Below are 8,945 nucleotides of genomic sequence, written 5' to 3'. Positions count from 1 at the left end.
GCAGCTGATTGTTTGTGCCTGCAGGAGATCTGAATCCCCAGAAATTGGATGAGTATTCAACTTCAATGCATTACAGCTCGAGAATTCAATTGTTATCCCAACCAGTTGATATCAATTTAATTCCTAAGAGTTATGTACTTGTTTTGAGTATCTAATGTAGAAGTTATAACCAAATTCATTTATGAAACGGTCTTAATGAATGATATACTGAACGTATGTCCTCTTGATATGTGTAACACTTCGTAACTGATTGAATATATACCTTTTGTATTCTGATAACCCTCTCGATAAGATCTGTTAGGTTTATATGCATATTTTATGTATTAATAAATGTATCCTCGTGTATTAGTACCTGTGTGTGTGCGTTGTTTGAGTTATGTCGCATGGTTGGATTCTAAAGCCATCAAAAGAATTAACTTTGTGATTTACTGCTACAATTAATAATTGTCTCAGTAAATGCCCAAACCCTATAGAACTGGTGCCTTCAGAGAGCCACTACATTTACATATTTGGCGTCCCTGAACGGCTATGAAACATTACATATTTGGCGTCCCTGGGTGGGCGTGGCAAGACTGAAATGAATCAACCAAGCGGAATAATTCAATATAAAACGCCGCGGGTTTCATACACGATAATACAGTGTGCTGAAAGCCGAAAGAAAAAGTTCCCCTTGCTCTTTAAGCAGTGCTTGAGTGTTTTGTGATCTTTTGCGATCTACAGGGTTGATTGCATACTTGATCTTGTGGTTTTCTGTGGTAAAACTGTGATTTCGTGCTTAAAAGTAATACTCTTTAAGTTTAACGATGGTTGCTAAAAGGTCTGAATTCGAGTCGCTATTAAGCACTCTCTCTAGCAGCGACAAGTCTGACCACGATCTCTTCCATATCTCCGTCAGCGGAGAAGCTAGAAGAATAAATCTCCATTCTCTGAGAGAGCTAGCGAAGGACATAGAGAGATTTGACCCTGCAGTGTCAGAGAATAATATCGAGAGTTATATTCAAGACCTCAGGTATAACCTGCAGTTCCTGCCAAACGCCACAGAACAGGAGAAAGTGTTTCTGGTCAGGAAAACTACCAGCAGAGCTGTACATGAGTGGATGGCTAGGCAGATGAAAGAAGTCTGTAATGACTTTGAACAGCTTTGTCATGCACTTATCGAAGAATACAGTGCGTTTATTGACCCGACTGCCGCGATAGCCGCCGCTCTTAACATTAAGCACGAGAGAGCAGAGTCCCCTCGCGAATATTACGAGAGACTTAGACGAACTTATTTTGCAGGGCGAAATGATGAGGGTTGCGAAGAGAACACACATTTCAAGGGTTTATTCATTGCGAATCTCCACCCATCAGTCAGAAAGATGATCTTAATGCATACAGATGCACAGACCATGAAAGTGACTGATATTAAGAGATTCGTGCAGAAAGCCTGGGAGTATGATGTCCAAAGTCGCTCTGAGCAAAAAGCGGCTAAAGCGACTGTGTTCGCTGTTAGAGCCAGCAGGGTTAACTCCCTCCTGCTCGAAGGAGCACAGGCTCCTGAGCTGGCTAAGCCCCGTTCCAAAGCATGCACACAGTACCGCACCCAGCGTCCTAAGTGCCATGAGAACACCGGGGGAGGGAAAGGGCTAGATAAAGCTGAACAAAAGGATTCAGTAGCCGCCCGCCTGGCCAGGCTTGAACAAGCTTTATTAGGACAGGGACAACCGCTCCCCAAGGCTGCCGGAAGCGTGAATGAGCTGATACTCTCCACTGGAGGAGGCGGAGACCCGCCCCCTCCCACTCCCTCAGTCTATCTGATTGAGCGGAAGGGTTCCTGCCTGGATGAGGTCAGCCACTCCCAAGCGAGTGCTGACTCCACCCCTGAAGTCACAGAGCAGGCAGTAAAACACAGAGGAAAAGCAGGAAGCTTTTACCTCAAGGCTGCCATGGGAGATGTCTTACCCAGTGAGACACTGATTGACACTGAGGTTGAAAGGTGTTTGATGTCACACGGCAAGCTCAAACGGGTTGAAAAAGAAAAGGGTATGCGACTCAGAGTGGAACCTTTGGTGGATCACCAGAAAGGCAAAGTGTGGAAACAGGTCAAGGCTCCTAAGCCTTCTGTACAGAAGGAAAGGGGGGCCAAGAGGCAGACTGTGCTCACACAGTGCCCACCGAACACAGAAGCCTATGTGGAGATTCCTTCTGTTCCCTCTGGACAAGAAATAAAAATATTTTCTTGTTCCCCGGATATACAGGGAAGTCGTGTCCCGGCTGAGGTCCCAACAGCCTCCCTGCCACAGGAGCGGGGCTCCAAGCAGCCGCCTGATCCACCAGGTAAAGCACACCCCTTTTACATCCCTAAAGAGGAGTAGATCTCCCCAACTGGCGATGAAAAGGAGCTTTCCCTGTGCACCCTGGCACCCAAGAGGGGTCAGGACCACCACCCTGCAGTGGTGGAAGGGATCCAGATGGCAGGAGAGCAGGTTGGTGATGTAGCCCTCGCCCTTAGCCCTGAGAGGTCCTCTATCAGTGAGGATCTGCTTGAGCAGCTGTCACGGGGCCACCGCCAGGTGCCCCTGGTGCAACATTCACAGGTTAGACAGGAGGTCCAGCTGGACGCTGAGACTACTGCGCTGTGGACACACCTGATCCCAGGTGCCGATTCCCTCTGCTGTGACCCAGGGAACCTGCAGTCAGGTAACATTATTTCTCACAACTACCAGGTAGTGAGTGAGACTGACCTGATTGTTCCTGCCTCGACAGCAGGGTTTCCAACACACCCAGTCCCCCAGAAGGGACAGGGAATGAAAGCCGAGCCGGTTTTCTTACAGCCACCAGCTCAGTCTGTCAGTCTGAGTCTGACCAACAGTGGTTCACCCAGACTGGAGCTGGATGGTCAAGCCACCCGCCTGCCAGTGCAGGACATCGCAAAGAGGGGTGTCAGAATCCCCGCCTGTACTGACATGGGCCTGGTGGGTGATAGTGAGTTCGAAGACAGTGAACTAGCTATCTCAGTGCTGGGGCAGCTCCCTGAACCCCTAGCGAGGGAAGGGGGGAGCGAGCAGGTGTCCTACACCCACGCCCAGCTAACGATTGTGAACATGCCGATAGAGGGATTCCTCAATCAGGAAGGGGGCAGGGTGGACCTGAACAGTGAGAATGGGGTAACAATCCCAGATCACTCAGGTGCTCCAGATGACCACTCAGCCGAGGGTCAGGCATGCTCCACCGCTGCACCGCCCCCTGCAGGGTTCCTAGAGCACAGGCATGAACAAATCGAAAAGCAGATGCCCTGGAAAAGGAGGAGCAGCATCAGCAGCTGCGTCAGATCTCCCCAGATTTCCAGGATGTTGGTGCCCAAGATGCCACATGGCATACTGAGAAAGACACCATGTACATGCTGCACCAGCTTAGAAAGGCAACAGTCACTCAGAAGGAGATGACTGGGATCAGCCACCCGAAAAGACTTTTGGGAGGACTGATTGCTGCCGCCACTGTTGCACGTTTGCTTTTTCTGGTAGGTTTGTGTGCTACTGGCACTCTCACCCTGACTGCCCCAAGAAGGCAGGTGTCAGAGATTCCAGAGGGTAGTGACAGACTTTATCAACAGCAGCAAAAGTTGGAAAGCTTAGGGAAAATCCTACAGGCAACTTCCTATGCAACAGGGTTAAACCTTATTCCCCAACCAGTGGACATGATTGCCAGTGTTATACAGTGGGTTTATGCTTGTGTGCAACAGGCCAGAATGTTGACACAAGACCTGTTAAGGGAGTTTAGTGCCACTGTAGCCAGTCTAGCCATGGCACAAATCCCAACCCACTCGATTCCACTCTTCTCAGTAGAGGAGTATGTGACATTAACCCCATCGCTCATAGCTCACCCAGAAGGCAATCCAAGATTGAATTTGGTTCCAAATCTTGAGATGGGTATGGCTACCAAAGCTATCCATTGGCTGTGTCTAAACGATTCACCAATGAAGGGTGTAAAGCTACTAACGAGCAAAGGGAGGTTAATGAACCCCATGAAGAGCAGGTGGGAAGTAAATGGCTGGTCAGCACACCACATTTAACTGTCACCATGACTTGTGACAGGCATGATACAGCTACCACAATGCAGCTACCTAACCAAATAGTTTTCCTGTAAGTTCCTGAGGAGGCCATAGTACAGCTTGAACTTAACACTGTACTGTCTAGAACCAGACAACATAAGACCAAACTTGAGGTCGTGGATGCCTTCAGGTGCAACACTATTGAATTGGATAGAAATCCAAGAAACAGTAAGCCCTGAAGAGGTACAGGTAGTTGAGTTTGCTTTAATGGAACAAACCTCCAAACCACCCTAGCAGATACCCAACACAGGTGTTGTGGTTTATCGGGGGGCTGGGAACAGGAACTGGTGTTATTGTAACACTGCTACCTGGTAGCTGGATCATGACTGACAGTGTACTCTGAATGATGTACTCTCACATCAAGATGTACTCTGGGTAGCATGAATGAGTCAAAGGTAGCATGTCAAAAGAAAGGAAGTGACTTCTCCCCAAATATCTACTACAGAGGTATCAGATATTGACAGTGAGCTTCCTGATGTGTAATTCCTAGACTTAGATAATGTCTCCTACCGTGTTTATACATACTCCAGATGTTATTCATCCTGTTTGTATCCAATGTTGGTTCCGGTATGAATTCTCGAGGAGTAATGTAGACATTTAAGATTAATGTTCTAATGGCAAGGGACATCACTTAACTCTGTTTTGTTTTGAAGGCAACAATGCCTCAGGACCTCGTGGCCTTCAAAAAGGGGGGATATGTAGCGGCGAGGCTTATTAATAAGGCAGAATTAAGTGTTTCTGAGCTTCCCAAATGAGGCCCCATTTCTCTGTTCATCTCTGTGGTGCAGCCACAGAGAGACCATTAGTGCAGGGTGATTTAAGGTCCTAGGACAGCTCCCAAAGGGGGATGCACTTAGCTAAGCCTGGCTATCATGATCAATGGTCATCCATTGGCGCCTATCTGTCTAGGGAGTGCCAGTTGGACATCTGGACTGCATTCCTAAGTGTCAGGAGTAAGTGACTCATATCTCACCTTGATCAACCAATCAGGGACTGGTAGGGCCAAGTAACCCACGTGGGACTCTGATGCCCATGGAACTTTCAGCCAATGAACGAGCTGAAGTTCCTCCAGGTAAAAACGAGATTCAGATTCGGGAGATTCAGTAAGATTCAGGAGGAGACTTCTGTGGACTTTTCTAAAGGGAATTCAAAGGAGAATTCCAGGGCAGGACGGCCCAGGAGCAGAAGGCTCCCAAGGGCAGGACATTCTCGCAGCGCGCCTCCTGACCATCCTGAGACTCAGCCCGGACAACCATGGAACGGCCAGTGTGTCCGAGTGCCAGAACTTTCCTTTGTTCTAAGAGTCTAGAGTGGAGGGTGCCAGAGAGTAACCAGCAGCAGGCCTCATGAACAGGTCGGAACTGTGGACAGCTGAATCACTATTCAGAACTAGTGCTTCACCAGGAACGAACCGGTCCCCTTCCTGACTTGCTGGGATCCACAGTCATCTTTTCTCCTGTGCACAAACTTTGCTAGTTAAAGCCAACACTAACTAGCCGGTCAGTGAGCATCAGCAGCGCACCGTCGCAAGCCGCACAGCACAGCCTGGCACGGAGCCAGAGAGCGCGGATTGGACAGCAACAAGTCTGCAGCTGATTGTTTGTGCCTGCAGGAGATCTGAATCCCCAGAAATTGGATGAGTATTCAACTTCAATGCATTACAGCTCGAGAATTCAATTGTTATCCCAACCAGTTGATATCAATTTAATTCCTAAGAGTTATGTACTTGTTTTGAGTATCTAATGTAGAAGTTATAACCAAATTCATTTATGAAACGGTCTTAATGAATGATATACTGAACATATGTCCTCTTGATTTGTGTAACACTTCGTAACTGATTGAATATATACCTTTTGTATTCTGATAACCCTCTCGATAAGATCTGTTAGGTTTATATGCATATTTTATGTATTAATAAATGTATCCTCGTGTATTAGTACCTGTGTGTGTGCGTTGTTTGAGTTATGTCGCATGGTTGGATTCTAAAGCCATCAAAAGAATTAACTTTGTGATTTACTGCTACAATTAATAATTGTCTCAGTAAATGCCCAAACCCTACAGAACTGGTGCCTTCAGAGAGCCACTACATTTACATATTTGGCGTCCCTGAACGGCTATGAAACATTACAACCATAAACACCTCAAAAAACAGACCATCGGACTCTTCACAAAAACTCTGAAAGACACCACACTGGGCAGACACCCAAACAGCACCCCAGAGAGAAACAGCAGGACTACCAGAGGAACACCCCAACACCCACACCCCCACCCCAGACCAGCTCAACCCACAAAGAACAGAACCAGCCCCATCCTACAGCCCTCCAACCCAGACCAACGACCGAACGGGACCAGAACCAGCGCTTCACCCCACGCCCCTCAGCCAGACCAGCAGCTGAACCAGGCCAATCCACAAACCCCCACCCAGCACAACAGCAGAGCTGGACCGAGCCCCTCCTGCACAGCTACGCTGCAGCCCTGGCCAGACCAGCAGTCCCGAGCGGTTTGGAGCTGGGAGAAATCTGGCAGCTCCTGAACCTCATCTGCACCCGGCTTATGAGCTAAACTACCACCACCCACAGCGACAGACAATACTGTTTTTGTTGATGATGTAAATGTCCGACACAAATTTGTTACAGTTCCAGAAAGCAAAAACAAACTGCAAAGATAATTCAAACGATAACAATGAGATCTCTAACGATAAGTATATGGAACATTTAGGGTCTGGGCTCGTCAGCATTTGGGCTGAAGAACACTGATCCTGACTTTATCAAGAATGTAAAGGAGACAGACATCATGATCCTACAGGAGACATGGTGTCGGGGAGACTTGGCTACCCACTGTCCCCCCGGCTACAAGGAGATCATGGTGCCCTTTGTCAAAAAAAAATCACCCGGGGCAGAGACTCTGGGGGGATCATTGTGTGGTACAGAGCAGAGATCAGTCACTCCATACAATTAGTTAAGAGAGAAGAGTCACAAGTTTGGCTTAAAATCAAAAGAAATACCATATGTACAGAAAATGAGGTTTTTCTGTGTGCTGTCTACATCCTACCCTCAGAATCCCCTTACTACAGTGAGGGAATTCTCCCCAGTCTCCACACGGAGATCGGTCATTTCCAGGGCCAGGGAAACGTGCTGCTCTGTGGTGACCTCAATGCACGAACAGGCACACTGGCAGACTTTACTAACACACAGGGAAACACTCATGTATTCGGACAATCCCCTCTGTACCACACACCAGTCACCTCACACAGGTGCAGCCATGACTCCACGGTCAACAGCACCGGGCGCGAGCTGCTCCAGCTGTCAAGGGCTGTGCCTGTACATCGTCAAAGGCAGCACTAGAGGGGACTCTCTAGGCAGGTTCACCTTCAGCTCAGCTCTGGGCAGCAGTGTGGTGGACTACGCCATCACCGACCTGGACCCCTCCTGTATCAGTGCCTTCACTATCAGGCCACAAACTCCTCTCTCCAACCATAGCCAGATCACACTCTACATGAAGAGAGCACACCAGCACAGAGACACACTGACACAGCCCAGCCAGCTGTACGACCTCAACCAGGCGTACAGATGGGACACAAACAGCCTAGACAGATACCAAACTGTACTGGGCGATGAAGAAATTCACATTCCTAAACACTCCGTATCAAACCAACAAATTAGGCATAAACTTGGCCACACAAAAACTAAATCACCTATTTCACAAACTGGCATCAAAATCTAAACTAAAAACAACTAAATCAAAAAACTACCAAAAAAAAAAAGCAAAAGAAAAGTGGTTTGATAGGGAGTGCAAAAACATCAGAAATGCACTACGAAAACTATCAAATCAAAAACACAGACAACCACAAAACACAAAACTACACCTCAGCTACTGTGATACGGTAAAACTTTACAAACACACGCTGAAAAAGAAAAGAAACACGTACATAAACAAACAACTTGCAGAAATTGAGGAGTCACTAAATCAGAACTGTTTCTGGGAGAAGTGGAACAATTTAAACAAATCAAAACCAGAAGAATTGGCCATCCAAAATGGAACAATCTGGCAAACATACTTTGAAAATCACTATCAAAGGCTCCCAAATACAAATCAATCAGACCAAAACACCATTTATGAAAAACTCAAAATTTTTGAATTGGCTATCAAAGACAACCAAAACCCCTTAGACTCACCTATCACTGAGCAGGAGCTACTGGACAAACTCCAGGCCCTCAGACCACGCAAAACCTGTGGCCAAGATGGAGTCATAAATGAGATGCTGAGACACAGCAGCCCAAAGTTGCAACAAGCCCTGCTCAAACTCCTCAATCTTATCATGACAGCCGGATGTTTCCCCGAGGCCTGGAACCAATGACTGATCACGCCCATCTATAAGAGTGGAGATACTCTATCCCAACAACTATCGGGGCATCTGTGTGAACAGTAACCTGGGGAAGGTATTCTGCAGTATCCTAAATACACGAATAGTGGCCTTCCTTACTGAACACAATGTCCTGAGCAAGAGTCAGATTGGCTTCTTACCAGATCACCGCACATCTGATCACATTTACACCCTACACACACTGATAGACAAACACGTCCACCAAAAACACAAAGGAAAAATTTTTGCCTGCTTTGTCGATTTCAAAAAAGCATTTGACTCAATTTGGCATAAAAGATTGTTTTATAAACTACTCCAAAGTGGCATAGGAGGCAATGTGTACGACATAATTAAATCAAAAAACAAAAAACTCAGTCATCTTCTACAGAAGAAAACCATCAACACCCCGAACACCCTCACCAACCCTAACCTTGTTGTCACCATACCTTCTGACCTTTCCCTTTCACAGGATGAGCGATCCCTCCACAGCAA

This window comes from Atractosteus spatula, chromosome 24 (genome assembly GCF_055471065.1).
Source record: "Atractosteus spatula isolate fAtrSpa1 chromosome 24, fAtrSpa1.hap1, whole genome shotgun sequence".
NCBI lineage: Eukaryota > Metazoa > Chordata > Actinopteri > Semionotiformes > Lepisosteidae > Atractosteus > Atractosteus spatula.
The sequence above is the reverse complement of the archived record's forward strand: the minus strand, read 5'-3'. Positions refer to the sequence as shown.